The sequence below is a fragment of the Tachyglossus aculeatus genome, unplaced genomic scaffold (assembly GCF_015852505.1).
Source record: "Tachyglossus aculeatus isolate mTacAcu1 unplaced genomic scaffold, mTacAcu1.pri SUPER_30, whole genome shotgun sequence".
Lineage (NCBI taxonomy): Eukaryota > Metazoa > Chordata > Mammalia > Monotremata > Tachyglossidae > Tachyglossus > Tachyglossus aculeatus.
In genome coordinates, this window is record NW_024044837.1 from 7,148,475 (window position 1) to 7,171,071 (window position 22,597).

The following is a 22,597-nucleotide window of genomic DNA, read 5'->3' on the forward strand; positions in this document are numbered from 1 at the left end:
GGTGTATTGACATTCACAACTTGGGCATAATCTACCCACAGTATTTGTTTTGATCAGATCCCTAACATTTTAAAAGGGGAGAAACTAGAGAGAGGCCAGTGAATGATAACAAATATGACTAAAGAAATATAAAATAGAACCAGTTAGGAAAGATTTTGAATATTTTTGCCCTAGAAATTTCACCATTAAGGATTTTGCTCTATATCTTAGATTTGTTTTCCTAAGTGCATTACCTGGGAGAGTTCATACTGAATCTTCTAAGTCAACCCACTCAGCTATTAGGAGTCTTTCTGCTGTTAGCAAATCCACAGGGCAGAGAACCATAATATTCAGAGAAGGCTATTCAAAGAACATTCCTAACCACGAAGATGGATGGCAAGAAGCAGTGTGGCCTACTGGATAGAGCACGGGCCTGGAAGTCAGAAGGACCTGGGTTCTAATTCCATCTCTGCTGCTTGCCTGCTGTGTGTGACCTTAGACAAGTCACTTAACTTCTCTGTGCCTCAATTGCCTCATCTATAAAATGGGGTTTAAGACAGTAAGCCCCATGTGGGACATGGACTGTGTCCGACCTTATTACCTAGTATCTGTCTACCCCAGCGCTTAGAACAGGGCCTGACACATAGAAGGTGCTTAATAAAAACCATTAAAATAAAAAAGAAGGGCAGCCACCCTGTTTACCAAACCCCTTTGGCTGGTGGGTCATGGACAGAGGCAGAACGGAACGCTGGGGGACCATTGTTGTGGCCCAGTATGGCATTGCTTAGGATCCAAATTCAAAATATAATGGGTCAACTTCCACCTTGCCCTTCCTTTGGAGATAAAGTCACCGTTGCTTTTAAGTCAAACTCGTGGCTAGTCTGCAGTCCTGACACATCTATACCAGTGCTTAATAATAATAATAATTATAGTGATGGCATTTGTTAAATGCTTACTATGTGCGAAGCACTGTTCTAAGCGCTGGGGGGATAGAAGGTGATCAGGTTGTTCCACATGGAGCTTACAGTATTAATCCCCATTTTACAGATGAGTTAACTGAGGCTCAGAGAAGTTATGTGACTTGCCCAAAATCACACAGCTGACAAGTGGTGGAGCTGGGATTAGAACCCATGACCTCTGAGTCCCAAACCCGTGCTCTTTCCACTGAGCCATGCTGCTTATGTGGAACTTTATAGGTGCTTTAAAAATGCTATGATTGTTATCACTGTTATTACTGAAAGCTACATATGCATGATGCTTGAACAAACCAGTCCTTTTATTATTTTTTTTGATGGTGTTTGTTAAGCACTTTGTATGTGGCAGGTACCGAACTGGGGTAGATATACTGCACACAGTAGGTGCTCAATAAATACGATTGTATATAAGCTGATCAGGTTGAACACAGTCCACATCCCATTCAGGGCAAAGGGCCTTAATCCCCATGTTACAGATAAGGCAACTAAGACACAGAGAAATTAAGTGACTAGCCAAAGGTCACACAGCAGACAATGATGATGATGATGATGATGTTGGCATTTGTTAAGCGCTTACTATGTGCAAAGCACTGTTCTAAGCGCTGGGGAGGATACAAAGTGATCAGGTTGTCCCACGTGGGGCTCACAGTCTTAAACCCCATTTTACAGATGAGGGAACTGAGGCTCAGAGAAGTTAAGTGACTTGCCCAAGGTCACACAGCAGACATGTGGCAGAGCCGGCATTCGAACCCATGACCTCTGACTCCCAAGCCCGGGCTCTTTCCACTGAGCCACGCTGCTTCTCTAACAAGTGGCAGAGTCAAGATTAGAACCAAGGTCCTCTGACTCCCAGGCCTGTGCTCTTTACAATAGGTCATGCCACTTCCCAGATTTCTCTGGGAGACTTGTATTTCAAGTCTCACCTACATTTAAAGTTCAAATGAAGGACTATGTGGAACATAAGCACTGGAACATTTGTCTCCCTTACCGATTCCTGGGGGAAAAGTGAGGGAATTGTTTAGTGGCTCTCAGGTTTGATGGAGATATTCTTCTCTTAATGTCCTATAGATAGGTCATCCAGGAGACTCAGTTTCTTTTCTGTGTGTGAAACTCTTATGCGACATCCTGTATGTACTCCTGGGGACCAAAGACAGGAATCAGGGTTTAAAGGTTATGATTTATGATCAAATGGACGTTTTGCCCTTTCATTTACCAGTTTCCTCAATGCCACTTTTACATCTTTGTTCCTCAGACTGTAGATCGAAGGATTCAACATCAGACTCAGAAATGTATAGAAAACAACTATTTTCTTGGACTGTTCCATAGATTGATCCTTCAGAGGTCTCACATACATGCATAAGAGTGACCCAAAAAATAAAGTGACACCCATCATGTGGGATCCACTGGTGGAAAATGCTTTACTCCTTTCCTCAGAAGACTGGATCTTGAGGATTGCCGTGAGAATGAAGATATAAGACAGGATGATAATCGTGAGGGAGCTGGAGAGGTTAAATCCAGCAGAGAGAAGCATGGCATTTTCTTTGAAGTGGGTATCAGAGTATGACAGCTTTATGAGAGGCAGGTCGGCACAGCAAAAATGGTTGATGACATTGGATCCTCAAAGGGACAATCTGAATGTCGTGATTGTTTGGAACAGGCCTTTGGAGAAGCCTTATACATAAGGGAAAGCAATGAGGCAGGTGCAAACTCTCCTGGACATTTTGATGCTGTAATGTAGAGGGTGGCAGGTAGCCATATAGTGATCATATGCCACTGCTGCCAGCATATAAAACTCTGTAAGGGCCAGAGCAATGAAAATGTAGGATTAGATGAAACAACCGGAAAAGGAGATGGTCTTCTTCTCTGATAAGAAGTTAGTGAGCATCTTGGGGGTTATGTTTGAAGAATACCACAGGTCTACAAATGCTAAGTTGGTGAGGAAGAAATACATGGGTGTGTGAAGGCTAGAATTAGGTGAATTAGCACAATCAGATCTAGGTTGCCTAAGAAGTTAAAGAGTAGGTCACTAAAAATAATATAAAGAGGAAGCATTGTAGCTCTGGATGATCTGTGAGACCCAAGAGAATAAGATCTGTCACAGAAGTTCAATTTCCACTGGACATTTTTCTTGGGAACTGGGTTCAAACAATAAATGGTATTTTTTGAGCACTTATTGTGTGCAGAGCACTGTACTAAGTACTTGGGTGAGTACAACACAACAGACTAGGTCAACTGCCCTGACCAAAAGGAGCTCACAGCCTGGAAGGGAAGACCGATATTAAAATAAATTACAGGGGGATAAAGTCCATAAGTGCTGGGGGACTGGGGTAGGAGTGAATATCAAAGGGCTAAGGAGCATAGAAAATTCAGAATGGAGGCCTTAGAAAGGTAAGGGAGGGCTTAGTCAGGGAAGGACTCTTTGAGGATATTTGATTTTAGTAGTGTTTTGAAAGTGAAGAGACAGTTGGCTCTCAGATATGAAAGTGGGTGGAAGATCTAGGGCACCAGAAGGATGTGGATAAGGAATTGGTAGTGAGATAGAAAAGACTGAGGTACAGAGAGTGGGTTGGCATCGGAGGATCAAAGTGTGCAGATTGGGTTGCAATAGGAGATCACCGAGATAAGGTAGCAGATAGAGAGAGCTGATGGAGTATGCTAAAACCGATGGTAAGGGGTTTCTGTTTGATGTGGAGGTAAATGGCCAACCTTTGGAGATTTTCGAGCAGAGGGGAGATATGGACTCAACATTATTTTCAGAAAAGTGATCCGGGCAGCAGAGTGACGTATGGACTGGAGACGAGTGAGTCAGAAGCAGGGAGGTCAGCCAGGAGGTTGATGCAGTAGTCGAGGCACGATATAGGTGCTTGGATCGACATTCACTGAAGTAAATAGAAATAAATCAAAAACGAAGATGAAAAAAATGGTTCTGAATTCCTTTCACGATCCCACTACCAATACCTTGAAATACCTTGGGTTACTTTAATGGGACTTCTAGTTCTCATGAGAGATAATGTACCCGAATAAAGCTAAGGAGGAGCCAGACAGACCCAAAGGTTCTCTAATTGTATGATTGCGTTGAGGGGCGAAATTCAGGACCAGGGTAGAGGGCTAACATTATGTCCCTCAAGAAATTATGCAACTTGAATCTCTGTATTTTCTTAAAAGAAAGGATCCTTTTTTGTTTGTAACACATTCGTCAAATGCTTACTTTATGCTAGGCATCGTACTAAGTGCTGGAAAAGATACAAACTAACCAGGTTGGACACAGTCGAAGTACCACATAGGGCGCAGTCTCAATCCCCATTTTACAAATGAGGTAGTGGAGATGCAGAAAACCTAAGTGACTTGCCCAAGGTCACAGAGCAGACAAATGCCCGAGCTGGGATTAGAACCTAGGTCCTTCTGACTTGCAAGCTATCCACTAAATCATCTTGCTTCTCACTTCTCTAGATCTAAAGGTCTTAAAACTCATCCCCCAGCTCCTCTACTTGAAAAAACCATATCGTGATTCTCTGTAGTGATAGTTGCACCTGGCTTCAATCCCATATTACCAAGCACAAGCAAACAAAGTAAAAGAACAGGAAAAGGAAAGCAGCATAATATAATGTTGTCCACTTGATACTCTCACAGATGGTAGGTTCATTATTGATTATTAGAGAGAAAGATAAGGGTGTGAAAAGACTCAAGAAAAGGTAAGTCCATATATAGATGGAAGGGCCTGGATTATTAGAGCTATAGAAGATATAACTCTAACATTGAGCAAGGACAATCTTATTACAATTCCTCCAAATGAGCTTCGTTGCCACTTTTGGAGAAAGAATATCAGGCTGGACCAATCACTGATCTGATGCAGTGTGACAATTCTCATGTTCCTGTGCTCCTTAATTGTAAACTATTTCAGGGAGTTGCAGTAAGCTCTCTGTGGGGAGGGAATGTATCTGTTTATTCTTGTATTATACTCTCTCAAGCACTTAGTACACACAGTAATTGTTCAGTAAGTACGACTGACTGCCTGACTGACTGACTGACTATGTTCTTGACAACTCCTAAGCACTTTGAGGAACTCAACTAATTACAAAACTACCTAGTGAAAACCCAGCCTCGTTGGAAAAAAAAAGCATTTTAGAAGCTCCTGTAGGAGCACATGAGCAAGTGTTTAGGTTATCATTTTCCAAATGAGTCTACAGTCTATCAGTTGCCTAACCCACTGTTTCTACTTCTACTTTCCATGACTTAGGACACCCGCCTTCTAGTTCCAGGTTTTCTGTATTTACTATAAGTCTAGGTTCTGACCCACAGCAACGACGTGTGCAGGGAATGGTGGTGATTTTTAAAGTCTGAAACAGCAGGTAACGAGCAGGTCAGGGTAAGAATCCGGGGCTTCTGGAGAGAGAGAGTTTGATGAAGGGGGCATCAGAAAACCAAGGAAATTCCAAGTTAGGAGGGATGAGAAAGATAGCAGTCCAACTGGCTAGGCTGGTTCCTCCAGCTTTAATGCGACTTCTATTTCTCATGAGAGATAATCTGGACACTAAGCTTTCTCTCCCTTTTTTGAATGGAAATTGTACTGTTGCCAAATTGTACTTTCCAAGAACTTAGTACAGTGCTCTGAACACAGTAAGAGCTCAATAAATACTATTAAATGAAATAGCAGTTAGCACCTCTTTTCACTCATGAGTCACAATTTCGCTCATACAGATTTCACCCTAGGGACTTTTCATAATGAGCATTGTTAATTTCTGGTCTTTCTTCATTAAGGGGAAACTCCAGGGATCAGTTCAGAAACAGATAGAATTGCTTCTGCATTATTCTAACTGGGAAGCCATTGTTCTAACAATGGGAATGCCTTCTTTTACAAGAATGTTCTGAAATTCTGAGGAGTTGGCCGTAAGTCCTTCATTTTCTTATTACCTAATTTAGAAATTTAAGTAGCATTTAAATGCACAGAGTTTGAAGAGAGGGTTTAGCCTGGTTATTAGCCTGGTTATTACTATGTTAGCCATGCCCCATGTTGCTAATTTTGTTTCATAAGCTCAAAGGAAAATGCAAGAGTGTCAAGTCTTCATTTCACCTCTGCCTTCAAAAGACCTATCAAAGGGGACGTTGGAGGGATTGTGTATATGGGAATGGTGTGTGTGTGTGTGTGTGTGTGTGTGTGTGTGTGTATGTGTGTGTGCGTGTGTGTGTGTGTGTGTGTGTGTGTGTGTAGCCAGGCATGGAAGTATGAGGAGCAGATATTGCTGTCTTCTGAATGCCTGATGGATGTAAGGGCTAACAAGAAAAATGGAGGAAGTGGTGAAAAATGGAGGAAAGATATAGAAGAAGATGGAGGATGTTGAAAGAAAAAGGACAGGAAAGTAATCAAGATAAGAGAATAAAAAAGGGAGAACCAAAATAGAGATTGAAGAAATACCATATGATGATGGGGGAAAGAAAAGGGACAATCAGGAGAAGCAGTGCTCCCTACTGGATTGGGCACGAGTCTGGGAGTCAGAAGGAACTGGATTCTAATCCTGGCTCAGTTACTTGTCTGCTGTATGACCTTAGGCAGGTCACTTAACTTCTCTGTGCCTCAGTTACCTCATTTGTAAAATGGGGAGTTAGACTTTGAGCCCCATGTGAGACAGGGTCTGTATCCAACCTGATTATCTTGTATCTACTCCAGTGCTTAATACAGTGCCTGGCACATAGTAAATGCTTAAAAATATCATTTAAAAAATCAGAGACAGAAAAAGACAGGGAAGGGGAAACACTCAAGAATCCTTTGAATTTTTCAGAGGATGCAACTAGGCTGTCAATATAGCTAAGACTTCCTTCTTGTAACTATATATTTTACCTATCATTGACAATTATCATCAAATGTCATAAGAAATGTTTTCACTAATATTTAAAGATAATTTGATATGAAATAATCATGGGCTTTTGTAGAATTCATGTATACTTCTTGCCTCTAAACTGAACATTTAGCCTAGTAGGTAGGGTGCATCCTTTGTGAATTGAAATGTTAATAGGAGATTTTAGATGTTATTCTGGAACTGATAATATTCTAAATCTTGATTCACATTCCAGGCTGATAGATAACTGACAAAAATAAAAAAAAAGAAAAACAATTTTAACTACAGCCAGGCAATCTCTTTTTTATTCCAGATTCTAATTATATAAAAGACTGCCACATTTTAGACCTATACCACCCACCCTCTGTTCAAGCTCCGTGCATTTAAATGCTACTTAAATTTCTAAATTAGGTAATCTGAAAATGAAGGATTTACTGCCAATTCCTCAGAATTTCAGAACATTCTTGTAAAAGAAGGCATTCCCATTGTTAGAACAATGGCTTCCCAGTTAAAATAATACAGAAGCACTTCTATCTGTTTCTGAACTGATCCCTGGAGTTTCCCCTTAATGAAGACCAGAAATTAACAATGCTCATTATGAAAAGTCCCTAGGGTGAAATCTGTATGAGCGAAATTGTGACTCATGAGTGAAAAGAGGTGCTAACTGCTATTTCATTTAGTAGTATTTATTGAGCTCTTACTGTGTTCAGAGCACTGTACTAAGTTCTTGGAAAGTACAACTTGGCAACAGTACAATTTCCATTTAAGAAAGGGACAAAAAAGTTTAGTGTCCACTTCTATACTTTTCAAATGATATTTGTTACACTCTTAGTATGCGTCAAGCACTGTACTAAGCGCTGGGGTATAAACAAGCTGATCAGGTTCATCACAGTCCTTGTCCCACATGGGGCTCAGTCTTAATTCCCATGTTACAGTTAAAGTAATGGAGGCAAAGAGAAGTGAAGTGATTGGCCCAAAGTCACAGAGCAGAGAAGTGGCTCAACCAGGATTAAAACCCAGGTCCTCTAATTCCCAGGTCTGTGCTCTATTCACTAGGCCACGTTACTACTCCAATGATATAATAATAATAATAATGGTATTTGTTAAGCGCTTACTATGTGCAAAGCACAGTTCTAAGCGCTGGGGGATACAAGGTGATCAGGTTGTCCCATGTGGGGCTCACAGTCTTAATCTTTATTTTACAAATGAGGCAACTGAGGCACAGAGAAATTAAGTGACTTGCCCAAAGTCACACAGCTGATAAGTGGTGGAGACAGGATTAGAACCCATGACCTCTGACTCCCAAGCCCATGTTCTTTCCACTGAGCCACGCTGCCTCTCAGGAACAACAAGCAACAAATAAGAGGGGGAATCAATCAATCATATTTATTGATCATTTACTGTGTGCAGAGCACTGTACTAAGCACGTGGGAGAGTAAATTTTAACAATATAACAGACACATTCCCTGCCCACAGTGAGCTTACAGTATAGAGGGGAAGACAGATATATATAATATATATACTTTTATATAAGTAAATATAAGTAAATATAAGTTAATATAAGTAAATAAATTAGGGACATGTCCATAAGTGCTGTGGGGCTGAGGGCAAGGATGAATAAAGGGAAGCAAAAGGGCTTGAGGAGACTGGAATTGTTCTAGGATCTCTGGGAAGGAATAGGCAGAGCTCTGTGAGCCTAGGATGGTCTGAAGGGGGAGAATCCAGAATGAACTAGATTCCCAGCCCATGGAATTGAAAGCCAGGATCTCATATGCAGACAGGTCCACAGGAGCAAGGATGTTCCTAAATTCTGAGGAACTAGCAGTAAGTCCTTCATTTTCATTTTAGGAATTTAAGTAGCATTTGAGTGCACAGAATTTGAAAAGAGGGTGGGTAGTATAGGTTTAAAATGTGGCAGTGCTTTTACATAATTGGAGCCCAGTGACTGAATATTGGGAGAAGGTACACTTCACCACACTCAGTCTCTTTACCTTGAAGAGACAATGTAGAATTAGAGCAGCCCATTCTGGAATCTGTAATTAACTATCCTTGTAAGCACTTAATAAATAATGTTGAATGATTAATTGTTTGATGTCCCTGTAGGTTGGAAGCAAAGGGAAACAATTTGCTTGGATATGTACTTTTTGAAATATGTCCCTCATCTTTTTTTGTCTATTTTTCTATTACTGTGAGATGCAGCGGCCCTTCACTAGAAAGAAAAGAGTGATATCCTTTTCCTATAACACTCTGGTTATTTGAATTAGACAAGGCTTTTTTCTCTCAGAGATGAAGGGATCCTGTAGATTAAGAGCTGTGGTCTCAGAACAAGGCAGATCTTATAAGGTATTTTCTCCAGGTAGGAAAAGTCCTTGAGCTTGTACGGAGGGATCGATTAATCACCCAGTTATGAATTAATCCCACTAGACTCTGAGCCTTGTGTGTGACAGGGACAGAGTCTGACCTGATTATTTTGTATCTACCCTGGTACTTGGCCCATTATTATTATTGTTATTATTATTATTACAATGGATCAAGCACTGTGCTAGACACTGGGTAAAGTACGATGAAGATGGTATTTATTAAGCACTTATGTGAACAGAACACGGTATTAATGCTTGGGAAAGTACAATACAATAAAACTGGTAAGCACAATCTCTGACCACAATGGGTTAGAGTCTACAGGGTAAGACAGAATATAAAATAAATTAACAGATGTAGTTCCTACTCTAATAGACTCAGAGTTTAGGTAGGGGGAGGGGAAGTGGTCACAATATTCATAGAAAAGGCTACCTCTCAGAAACTACTTAAGTCTTTGCATTTAGTTTTTTCATGGTATTGGTTAAGCGTTCACTACATGCCAGACACTGTATTAAGCAATGGGGTAGATACAGGCTAATCAGGTTGCACATAGTCTATGTCCCACATGGGCTCACAGCCTCAATCCACATGTTTTAGATGAGGGAACTGAGGCACAGAGAAGTTATGTGATTTGCCCAAGGTCCCATAGCAGACAAATAGTGGAGTCAGGACTAGAACCTAGTCTTTCTGACTCCCAAGCCCATGCTATATCCACTAGGGTACTCTACTTGTCAATTTGCACCCTTTATTCACGTCTCCCTCAACCCCACAACACTTATGTACATAGGCATAATGTATTTATTTGTATCAATGTCTGTTTCCCCCTCTAGACTGTAAGCTAACTGTGGGCAGGGAACTTGTCTACAAGCTCTGTTACACTGTATTCTCCCAAGTGCTCAGGACTCTGCACCGAGTTCAATTAATATAATTGGTCGATTGATTGAAGACTACAATAACCCAGGAACTGTTCAAGCAGTTAATCACCTTTCTAGGACCAACTGCCCGACCAGGCTGTCAGCTGTTTCCCTGAACAGCCTCGTTCTAAAATGATTTAGAAGCTGTGAGGATGACTCTACTTTGTTCCCACTCAGGATGGGGAAAAGCACATTTTCTTCCTCTAACAGGTGGGAGGGGGAGCTGGGAATAGATCAGGGGATGGAGCTGGTTATCAGAGAGATCCTGAAGGGTGAGAAAATTCCAGGACGAAGGATGCCCCTGAAGCAACCTTCTAGAGAGACTATTGTAAAAGATAAGGAAAGTGAAGTGACCACCCAGAGCTTCCTGGGGTGGAATTCATTCATTCAGTAGTATTTATTGAGGGCTTACTGTGTGCAGAGCACTGTACTAGGCGTTTGGGAAAGTACAATCTAGCAAGGAAGAGAGACGATACCTGCCCAAAATGAGCTCACAGTCTAGAGGCAGGGAAACAGACATCAGTATAAATAAACAGACTTGATCTTGGGCCATGCAGGGACACAAATCCATTTGCCAGAAATTACAATGCCCCCTCAGGAAGCATCTCTGATGTGGAATAGCAATCAATCAATCAATTTTATTTATTGAATGCTTACTATGTAAAGAACACTGCACTAAGCACTTGGGAGAGATACAGAATATAGAAGTGGATTTTCTTTTAACATGATAGTATTTCCTTTGTCTTTCATTTAACTGGTCTTCCATCACCAGTTTAAAATGTTGTTGTTGTTTTTCAATGCTTAATGAGACTTGACCAGAATCATATTTGTCATTAGCATTAAAGATTCTATTATGTCTCCTCATACAGATCAATTTTAGATTGAGTAACTTGGGTTCCTAGACATGAGGGGCATTAAAATGCTACCCTCATTATAAAAAATGGCAAAATGTCTTATAGACAGAAGAGAATAATTTACGAAGATATGTGATAAAGTGAACAAAAATAATACATTTGACTTTGCTCATCTTGCCCAAATTTACATTGGTATATTTTAGAAAATCAATTACTCATTAATAATTCAGAATAAAGGCATTGGACAGCCAATATCCTTTTTCAGGCAAAGGAGGGAGAGTAGGGGATATTCATCCAGATTTGCTTTCATGTATTTTTGTTGGACAATGCAAGGCATCATTCCTTTACCGTTCCTAGATTCTCTCACTATTGCTGTCTGCATACTTTTCTGTCAAAGTCACCCATTGGAATTGCAATTGACACAAAGGAAATTAAAAACAAATTTATCTGCTTGTTTGCTTAAATTAATTTGACCCTCTTACACTTTGATTTGCATGCCCATGTTAAAATGTCAGTGTCATCACTGGAAGTTTTTAAGTGGTTGCTTCTTTAATTGCCTGAAACCATTTCTTTAATGAAGACTCAGCTAGAGGCAAGGTAGTGAACAAATGAAGGGTGTGTTTTCTCTAGTGCAGAGGGTCCAAATGTCTTTCATTTTGAAGCCTTCTCTGTGAAGACCAGATCTTTGGTTGGCTGGATATGAACCTGAGAGTAATCCACTGTGGGAGCTGGAAAGTGCATGATACCTTTTTTTAACCATACAGTTTATGATACTATCAGAAAAACAATTTCAGGGCCAAGGTCTCTGAGGAATATTTTGAAGTTGCTGAAAGAAGCAACTTGGTCAGCTTATAGTCATATTTATTCAGCACTTACTGTGCTCTTTGGAGAGCATGGTACAACAATATACAGATACATTCAATGCCCACAATGAGCCTACATTCTAGTTGGATATATCCACGTTTTTCCTTGTAGAAGGGGGAGGTTAAAAGATCTAAGAAATGGATTTGAAGGATTTAAAACCAATATAAAGCAGAGTAAAAGAGGAAAATAGAGGAATCAGAGAGATGAAATGAAGGTCTGGGTTTGATTGTGAAGGACCGCAGGGTGATGGGCAGAGGAAGAACTGTGTTACTTCAGTTGATTCGGCTGCACCAGGGAGCACATCTTTACTGGACCTTGCCCAGGTGAACGGTGGCATCCAACTCTGCTCTGGGGAGAAAGTATTGGTAATGAAAGCCGATATACGCACCAAGAAGAAAGGCAGGGAGGGCACCTGAGGAGCAACAGAGTGAGCACACACCAAGGTCAGGATGGGGGAGTACTTGTAAACTGGCTGGCTGGATTATGGGTTCAGAAGAGGATGGGGCTACCCAAATGGACTAAAGATACCAAGAGAGGCCCGGGCCCAGCACCCCAAGTGGCTCCCTTGTACCGTTAAGTCCTCTAGAAGTATTGAGAGAAGTCGTACAGCCCAGGACTGGGAATCAGGAGACTTGAGTTCTAATTCCAGCTCTGTCATTTGTCTGCAGTGTGACCTTGAGCAAGTCACTTAGCTTCTCTGTGCCTCAGTTTTATCACCTGTAAAATGAGAATTAAATGCCCTTTTTTCTCTCTACAACTGAGATCCCCAAGTGGCAAGGGGACCAAGTCTGATCTGATTGAACTTTGTCTACCATAGTGCTTGGCACATAGTGAGTCCTTAACAAATACCACGGACATCATCATCACTGACTTGGAATACTAAAATATGTTATCATGTGAAACACAATTCAACTCAAATGCGTCTGCCAGATAGCAGATTCGAGAAAGTGGGAGAGAAAGGAAAGATAAATTTTATTTGGTCAACAATTGAAATTTGAGAACTCTGTGCATCCTTCACATCATTATTCCTCCTGATGTATATGAAAGGGTTCAACATGGGGCACAAAAAGGTATAAAAGAGAGCAATGATTTTCCCCGTTCAACCGACCACTCGGTGTGAAGTGTTAGATGCATGCAGAGAAGAGTCCCATAAAATATGGTGACATTGGTCAGGTGGGGGCCACAGGTGGAGAAAGCTTTGAGTCTCCTCCCAGCTGAACGGATCCTCAGGATGGCAGCAAAGATGAAACCATAGGAAATGAGAATGATCAAGAGAGAGCAGATGAGGTTGAAACCAGCAACCACAAACATGGCAGTTTCTTTAACGAAGGTGTCAGAGCAAGACAGGAGTAGTAAGAGAGGAGGATCTGTACAGTAGAAATGATTGACGTCATTAGAACCGCAAAATGGCAGATGAAGCATCAGCACCGTCTGGATCAAGCCATTAAGGAAACCATAGACATATGGAGGCATCACCAGACCGATGCAAACTCCCCTAGACATTTTGCTGCTGTAAGCAGAGGGCTGCAAATTGCCACGTAGCGGTCATAAGCCATGACCATTAGCAGACAGTATTTGGTGATGGCCAGAGAGATGAAAATAGTAAACTGAATGAAATAACCAATAAAGAAAATGGTCTTCTTCTCTGATAAGAAATGCACCAGCATCTGAGAGGAGATATTGGTGGCATAGCATAGATCCACGAAGGAGAGGTGGCTGAGGAAAGAGTACATGGGATTGTGCAGTCTGGGAATGATTCGAATAAGAACAATCATGCCGACATTCCCCACCACGGTAATGAGGTAGATGGCAAGAAACATTACAAAGAGGATAGGACACATTTCTGCTTGAACCTTCAGCCCTAGGAGAATAAATTCAGTCCTTTCTGTATGATTCCTATTAGACACTTTGCTCATTAAACTATAATCAACTAAAATACAAAAAAAAGGCCATTAATAGATGTGGGTAGGACTCTTTCTCTTTCTCCTGTCTCTCACTTCTTGGATTTCTCTCAATCAATCAGTACTTTTTAATGTGCAGTTACTGTGTGCCAATCACTGTATTAAATGCTTGGGAGAGTACAATACAAAATACACAACACAATCCTGTCGACAAAGAGCTTAAAGATGAGAGGGGGAGACAGACGTTAAAAAATATTACAGATGGGGTTGTACCTAACTACTGTGGGGCTGGGGGAGAGATGAATATCAATGTTCTTAAGGGAAACAGACCAAAGTGCGTAGGTGACATAGAAATGAGGGCTTAGATGGAAAAATCATGGGTTGGCACACAGTGTGCTTTGAACACAGCAAGTGCTCCATAAATACAAATGATTGATTAATTGATTGTGCTAGTTGGGGTAGGCCTCGTGGAGGTAACATGGCACGACCTTGATTCAGAGATGACTCTGGAGAGCAACAGCTGGTATTTCCAGGAAACTGAATCAACTGAAATAGAATAAAATCTTGGCAGGATAACAAGATGATGATCTTCTCAGAAGCTATGGTGGATTATATTTGCCAGTGAACTGGGAAATCTAAGGGACAATGGAATCACAGAGGAGTAAACATATACAATAACACTTTAACCTCAAGCTGTCCTTCATTACTGTACAATATAAATTTTAGAAACAGGTCAATAAGGTTTACAGTAATGCCACATACAGATGAATTGATTTCAAATAGGCATACCCGGACTTTCCCGTCACTTGTAGATGGCACTACCAACCTTCCTGTCTCACAAGCACACAACCTTCATGTCATCTTCGACCCCGGTCTCTCATTCACCCCTCACATCCAATCCATCAACAAAATCTGCCGGTCTCACCTCCACAATATCGCCAAGATTCGCCCTTTCCTCTCCATCCAAACCACTACCTTGCTGGTTCAATCTCTCATCCTATCCCGACTGGATTACTCCATCAGCCTCCTCTCTGGTCTCCCATCCTCCTGTCTCTTCCCACTTCATCTATACTTCACGCTGCTTTTCGGGTCACCTTTGTGCAGAAACGTTATGGGCATGTTACTTCCCCCTCAAAAATCTCCAGTGGTTTCGTGTCAACCTACGAATCAAGCAAGAACTCCTCACTCTCAGCTTCAAGGCTCTCCATCACCTCGCCGCCTCCTACCTCACCCCCCTTCTCTCTTTCTACAGCCCAGCCCGCACCCTCCGTTCCTTTGCTGCTAACCTCCTCACTGTACCTCGTTCTCACCTGTCCTGCTGTCGATCCCTGGCCCACGATCTTCCCCTGGCCTAGAATACACATCCACCAAGCTAGCTCTCTTCCTCCATTCAAAGCCCTACTGAGAGCTCACTTCCTTCAAGAGGCCTTCCCAGACTGAGCCCCCCTTTTCCACTCTTCCTTCCCCTCCCCACAGCACAGATATATATATATATATATATATATACATTTATATAATATATATATATAATATATATATAATATATAAATATATATATTTGTACAGATTTATTACTCTACTTATTTTACTTGTACATATTTTTCTATTTATTTAGTTAATGATGTGCATATAGTTTAAATTCTATTTGTTCTGACGACTTTGACACCTGTCTACATGTTTTGCTTTGTTGTCTGTCTCCCCCTTCTAGACTGTGAGCCCGATGTTGGGTAGGGACCGTCTTTATATGTTGCCAACTTGCACTTCCAAAGCGCTTAATACAGTGCTCTCCACACAGTAAGCGCTCAATAAATACGATTGAATGAATGAATGAATGAACCAGAAAGGAGAGTGGTACTGTCTACAGTGCCAGGAAATTCAGAGGAAGACAGGGTTTAAGTGGGAAGAAGAGTTCAGTTTTGGACAAGCTAAATTTGGGGTGTTGGCTGAACATACAAGTTAAGATATCCTGAAACCAAGGAGAAACATGAGACTGCAGAGAATAGGAGAGGTCAGGGCTGGAGAGATAGATTTGGACATCATCCAGGAAAAGGTGATAGTTGAAGCCATGGGAGTGAATGAGTTCTCCAAGGCAGTGAGTGTAGGTGGAAAATGGAAGCGGATCCAGAACTGAGCCTTGAGAGACTCCCACCCTTAGAACGCAGCTGAGAAAGAAAAGTTTGAGTAATGCATGAAACAACCTTTAACGTTTGAAACACTTTGTCTAAATTTCCAAAATATGCGACCCTATCATAATGTTGCCCAATTTCTAAAATAAGCTATTTTCTACACACTAAAGAACTCAGTTACATCTGCCATACTAAAATCCCCAGGAGGCATGGAAAATTTCCCACTGGTTCTCAAAGGAAGTCTTAATGGGATTGTGTTCCTGTTTCTTGATGGAATTGTTTTCGTGTTTTATATACTTCTTAGGCTGATGACCCATTTTTCCTTTTACAAATGCTCTTCCTATATAACAAGGAATTGGTGTCTAGATAACGCATTCAATTGGGAGGAAATACAAACAAAATGAAATGTCCAAACATGAGAGATAGCCATAATATTTTTGAATCTCTGAGAAAAGGAGTCTCTGAACATCCTTTTGATAGTTATTTTAGTCTGTTTTATTTAGGCTGTAGAATTTGACCGACATGCCATTAGAATTTAAAAATTGCATACATAAAAGATCATTAAATGAATATTTAAGAAGTTTGACTAAAGAGTGAACCCTAATAATGATATACATGACAGAAAAAAGAAAATGTCATTCCCTTTCAATTTAACCATTCATTCTTTTACATTTAGGGAATGGAGTTTGGTACGTAAGTAATTCACAAGTTGTTTATAGCATCTCCGGAAGAGTCAGGATTAGGGTTCCATTTAGTAGTCCAGAAGGCAACTCTCTCTGTTGTGCCAATAATTCTAGTTTCCCTGTTGTCCTTGTTAATTATCAGGTATTCTAACGGTGTTTCTGGACATCATTTCCCTTAAACTCATGGAAAAAAAGAGAAAGACTGTGCCGATGATTCATTCTTTACCATGTGTTACTGACCTCAGCTGACATCTCCATTTCTATCATGAGGGGATAATGGAAACAACCAATAACTTGAAATAACCCAAAAGACGTTTAGGCTACATCTAGTCCAGTGAAACGTTCAGTCCATTTCTGATCAATACTATTTTGTGGGGTGGCATACCAATAGGTTAATCAATCAATAATATTTATTGTTTACTTACTGTGGGCAGAGCACTATATTTGGTGCTTTGGAGAATACAATAAAGTGGATTTGGTAGAAACAATCACTACCCTCAAGATGCTCTTTATTATTATTACTGTGGCATTTGTTAAGCTCTTCCTATGTGCCAGGCACTGTACTAAGCAATGGGGTAAATACAAGATAATCAGGGTAGACACAATCCATCTCTCTCATGGGGATCAGTCTTAACCCCAATTTTACAGTTGAGGTAACTGAGGCACAAAGAAGTTAAGTGATTTGCCCAAGATCACAAAGCAAAAAAGTGGCAGAGTAGGGCTTAAGAGCCTAGGTCCTTCTGACTCCTAGGCACACGTTCTATCTACTAGACCATGCTGCTTCAGCAATCCACTTCAGTATCCACAAATACTGAAAGGGCCATATTTTGCCATAGTCAGTTAGATGTGATTTTACCCTTCTTCAGAGGTCTTTCAATTGACAGGACTTTATATATCTCGGAAGGTCACATCATCAAATGTCTTTCCTACTTGTTCTCAAAGTGAAGTTTTGATAAATTATGAGAAGCATTGTTGCCTAGTGGAAAGAGCACAGGCCTGGGAGTCAAAGGACCTGGGTTCTAACCTCAGCTCCACCACTTGTCTGCTTTGTGACAAGTCACTTCACTTATCTGTGCCCTCAATTATCTCATCTGTAAAATGAAAATTAAGACCATGAGCCCTATGTGGGACCGGGACTGTGTCCGACCCAATTATCTCATATTTACCCCAGTGCTTAGTACAGTGCCTGGAACATAGTACGTGCTTAACAAATACCCCAATTTTTTCACAAAAAAATGGTGACTACTTTCATCTTAAACATTTCCACATTTCAGAAATGATCAAGTTTTTAACTCTTCCAGCATAATGAACTCTGAAGTTTAACAGAAAAAAATTATTGTGTATTTAATTAGTTTTAGCTTTTTAACCCATTAATGATAAATCATGCCACCAGTCAATAACTGTTATCTCATTTGGGCAAAATAATCTGGCATCCACATGTTGATTGATGAATGAGACTCGGTTTATTCCTTTAGCTGTAGATGCAATCATTTGTTTATTAATGATAGTTATTTTCCACTTATAATGTACTCAGCATCAGGAAAGTGCAAAGATATAGAATCCAGCCAGTTCTGGATTCACAGTGGTGAATAAAGTGAGAAGCTGTGTGGACTAGTGGATAGAAAATGTGCCTGGGAGAAAGAAGGATCTGGGTTCTAACACTGGTTCAACCACTTGTCTGCTTTGTGACCTTGGACAAATCACTTAATTTCTCTCTGCCTCAGTTACCTCATCTGTAAAATGGGGATTGAAACTGTGAGCTCCATGTGGGACATGAACTGTGCACCAACTTGACTAGTTTGATACAACCTGATTGTATCTAGCCCAGTGTTTAGTTCCCTCCCTGGCACATTGTAAGCACTTAGCAAATACCATAAAAATTATAAAAATAAGTTAATTTAGCACTCCACCTTGTACTTGCAGGAGTTCATAATATTGAGCCATGTAAATGAATGTATTTATTTTGGAGATATTAGAAATTGAGAAAACAATCGAAATCTTGGGTTTAGGATCCAGAACACAGATTTAGATAACATAAGAGACAAAGATGTCACTGAGAGACTGAGAACAGAGAAAATCTTGGTCTGTGTCATGGGGCATGTGTCACGGTTTCAATTTGGAGAGAAATTATCTTGAGTGGAGAAGCAGCATGGTCCATTGGAGACAACATGGGCCTGGGTGTCATAAGGACCGTTGTTCCAATCCTAGATCCACCACTTGTCTGCTGTGTGACCTTGGACAAGTCACTTAACTTCTCTATGCCTCAATTATCTAATCTGTAAAATGGGAATTAAGAATGTGAGCCCTATGTGGACAGGGAATGTGTCCAACCCGATTGTCTATTATCTGTCTCAGCACTTAGGAAGGTGTCTGGCACAAAATAAGTGCTTAGTGAAGCTCACTATTATTATTATTATTATTATTATTATTATTATTATTATTATTATTATTATTTTATGGTGAATTGAGGTAAAGCAAGTTATAGCCTACTAGAATAGCCCTGCTTCTATTTCATCTGACAAGGACCTTGGTTATTATAGCATCAAACTTACTAAAGTGTGCAGTTTTCACCTATAAAGAACGCATTAAACCTAATGTCCTTCATCATATTGCTTTCTGCGATCACAGGTGAGCCAGATGACTAGGCTCCAAGTGAAAACCTAAATGTTGACACCCATTCTGGATGGCCGGGAGAGATGTCTTCAAAGAGCAGAAGTCAATGGAACTGTAACTGGTAAATCAGGGCCATTATGCAGAAGAAGCTCAATGTAATGGTCAACAAGCTCTGGTGTTCACTGTTATCTGAAAGGATGACCGTGATAGCCCTGGCTATCCCTTTTAAACAGGAAATCATTCATTCATTCATTCAATCACATTTATTGAGCGCTTATTGTGTGCAGAGCACTACATTAAGTACTTGGGAAGTACAAGTTGGCAACATATAGGGACTGTCCCTGCCCAACAACGGGATCACAGTCTAGAAGGAGGAGACAGACAACAAAACAGAACATGTAGACAGGTGTCAAAATCGTCAGAACAAATAGAATTGAAGTTATACACAAATAGTTAACAAAATAAATATAATAGTAAACATGTACAAGTAAAATAGAGTAATAAATCTGTACAAATATATATATACATATACATATACACATACACATATACATATATACTTGTACAGACTTATAGGTGCTCTGAGGAGTGGAAGGAGGTGGGTGGATGGGGAGTAGGAGAGGAAAAGGGGGTCTCAGTCAGGGAAGGCCTCCTGGAGGAGGTGAGCTCTCAGTAGGGCTTTGAAGAGGTGAATAGAGCTAGCTTGGCAGATGTGTGGAGGGAGGGAATTCCAGACCAGGGAAAGGACGTGGGCCGGGGGTAGACAGCAGGACAGGCGAGAATGAGGTACAGTGAGGTGGTTAGCAGCAGAGGAGCAGAGGGTGCGGGCTGGGATGTAGAAGGAGAGAAAGGAGGTGTGGTAGGAGGGGGCGAGGTGATGAAGAGCCTTGAAGCCGAGAGTGAGGAGCTTTTGCTTGATTCGTAAGTTGACAAGCAGCCACTGGAGATTTTTGGGGAGTGGAGTAACATGCCCAGAGCGTTTCTACACAAAAATAATGAGAGCAGAGGAATGAAGTATGGACTGAAGTGGGGTGAGACAGGAGGATGGAAGATCAGAAAGGAGGCTGATGCAGTAATCCAGTCGGGATTGGATGAGAGATTGAACCAGCAAGGTAGCGGTTTGGATGGAGAGGAAAGGGCGGATCTTTGCGATGTTGTAGACGTGAGACCGGCAGGTTTTGGTGACGGATTGGATGTGTGGGATGAATGAGAGAGCGGGGTCGAGGATGACACCAAGGTTGCAGGCTTGTGAGAGGGAAGGATGGTAGTGCTGTCTACAGTGATGGGAAAGTCAGGGATAGGGCAGGGTTTGGGTGGGAAGATAAGGAGTTCAGTCTTGGACATATTGAGTTTTAGATGATGGGCAGACATCCAGATGGAGATGTCCTGAAGGCAGGAGGAGACACGATCCTGGAGGTAGGAAGAGAGAGCAGGGGCAGGAATGCCCACGCTGATCTCAGTCCATACTTGGCTGATCACCGTTCTCCAACAGGATGACCCAATCAGCCTGAGCATTAGGAGACTTTTTAAATGGGGACGCTTGTGTTGGTATTAAGCCCATCCTTGGACTGAATACTGATTTGGGACTGATCATCCACAGTAGGAAATTCTCAATTTCCCTGGGTTGAGGGCTTAATGGTGTCAGAGATCTCAGTGCCCCTGGGTTGAAAGCTTAATACAAGCAGGATCCTTTACTGTTAATGTTTCTGTTCACTAATAAATGTAGACATACTGGAAATGCTCCGACCTCTGGCTCTTCCTGGAGACAGGCCGGCTCCCCCGGGACGGGGCTGCAGCCCAGCCCGCACCCTCCGCTCCTCCGCCGTTAATCTCCTCACCGTACCTCATTCTCGCCTGTCCCGCCATTGACCCTCGGCCCACGTCCTCCCCCGGGCCTGGAATGCCCTCCCTCTGCCCATCCGCCAAGCTAGCTCTCTTCCTCCCTTCAAGGCCCTACTGAGAGCTCACCTCCTCCAGGAGGCCTTCCCAGACTGAACCCTTTTCTTCCTCTCCTCCTCGTCCCCCTCTCCATCCCCCATTTCACCTCCTTCCCTTCCCCACAGCACCTGTATATATGTATATATGTTTGTACATATTTATTACTCTATTTATTTATATATTTTACTTGTACATATCTATTCTATTTATTTTATTTTGTTAGTATGTTTGGTTTTGTTCTCTGTCTCCCCCTTTTAGACTGTGAGCCCACTGCTGGGTAGGGACTGTCTCTAGATGTTACCAACTTGTACTTCCCAAGCGCTTAGTACAGTGCTCTGCACACAGTAAGCGCTCAATAAATACGATTTATGATGATGATGATTCAATATCGTGGCTTATTCCATCTATAAAGCTGAATCACAAACCCCCTTGTCCCTAATTGACTCTACTGAGATGTAACACTGGCCCAACAGGAAATATAAATCCTGAGGAATGTCTGGGGCTTTGGTGGACCAGTACACTTCAAAGCATGGAAGACACTGGAAATGAACAAGTTAATACCAAAGCAATTCCACTGTACCTAAAATGATCAACAAAGGCATAGGAACATCCATTTTACTGGAAAGAAGTAGCCGGACAGTTTGAGTCTTAATTTAGATGCATACAAATAAGCCGATGGTTTACACGCCCTTTCCAGGTCTGCATAAAGACGCAAGCCCACTGAAGCTGCAAAACAACTAAAATGAGGTTCTTTAAATACTGTATACAAAATAAAAGATGCCAATAAAAATACAAAAATGGCATGTATATTTCCTCTTCTCCGAGTCATGCATCTGCCTGGAATATTATACTTAAAAAAAGGTCTCCAGGCTCCAGTGCATCAGGACTTTGCTACCACGTAGATGTAATACCCACTGAAATTCCCAAGCCATCTTGGAGCATTTACAATGGCTAAATATTTTAGATCCTGAGGGACACTGTCCCAGGTCTATAATTTATACTAATTATTTCTTCTAAGAGATGGCCATTAAAAATCTGATAATTAAAAGTGTAGCACAGCTCAGATTTAACTTAGCCTGTCCTTCCATATGTTCTCGGGATATCCTTCAATCAGACACATAAATGATCGTTGTAATTGTGCACCCATCATCTTGTGAGTGCTATGAAACTGTAATCACCTTGCCCACTTGGGAGATGAGTTTTTCTAGAATGTATTATTTGGTGATTGCCTTTTTGCCCATTTCATTTTCTGGTTTCTTAAGGAACCATGTAAGGATGACATTTTAGTCACCCAGTACCAGAGCAGGATAAAAAATCTTGAACTAACAGTATGGGATCTGCTTTGGGCAAGACTGAAAAGTAGAAAAATTGTAGATATCCAGTTCCTCCAAAGGTGATAATCCTTCCCTCAGTGTTCTCAATTGTAAAATTTTGTCCATGACGGGAACTTTTTTTTTTTTACATTCTTTCAACATCGGAATGAATCAAGGAAAAAATGAGCAGGTTAAATCACCAACTGATCCAACTCTGTCAAAAATATACGTATTTGGGAAATTAAA

At 41.2% G+C, this 22,597-nt stretch overlaps 2 pseudogenes; both read right to left on the bottom strand.

The window, feature by feature from the left end:
- Window positions 1-2,124: 2,124 nt before the first annotated feature.
- Window positions 2,125-3,076, bottom strand: LOC119921841 (annotated as a pseudogene).
- Window positions 3,077-12,690: 9,614 nt separating this feature from the next.
- Window positions 12,691-20,661, bottom strand: LOC119921842 (annotated as a pseudogene).
- Window positions 20,662-22,597: the final 1,936 nt, after the last annotated feature.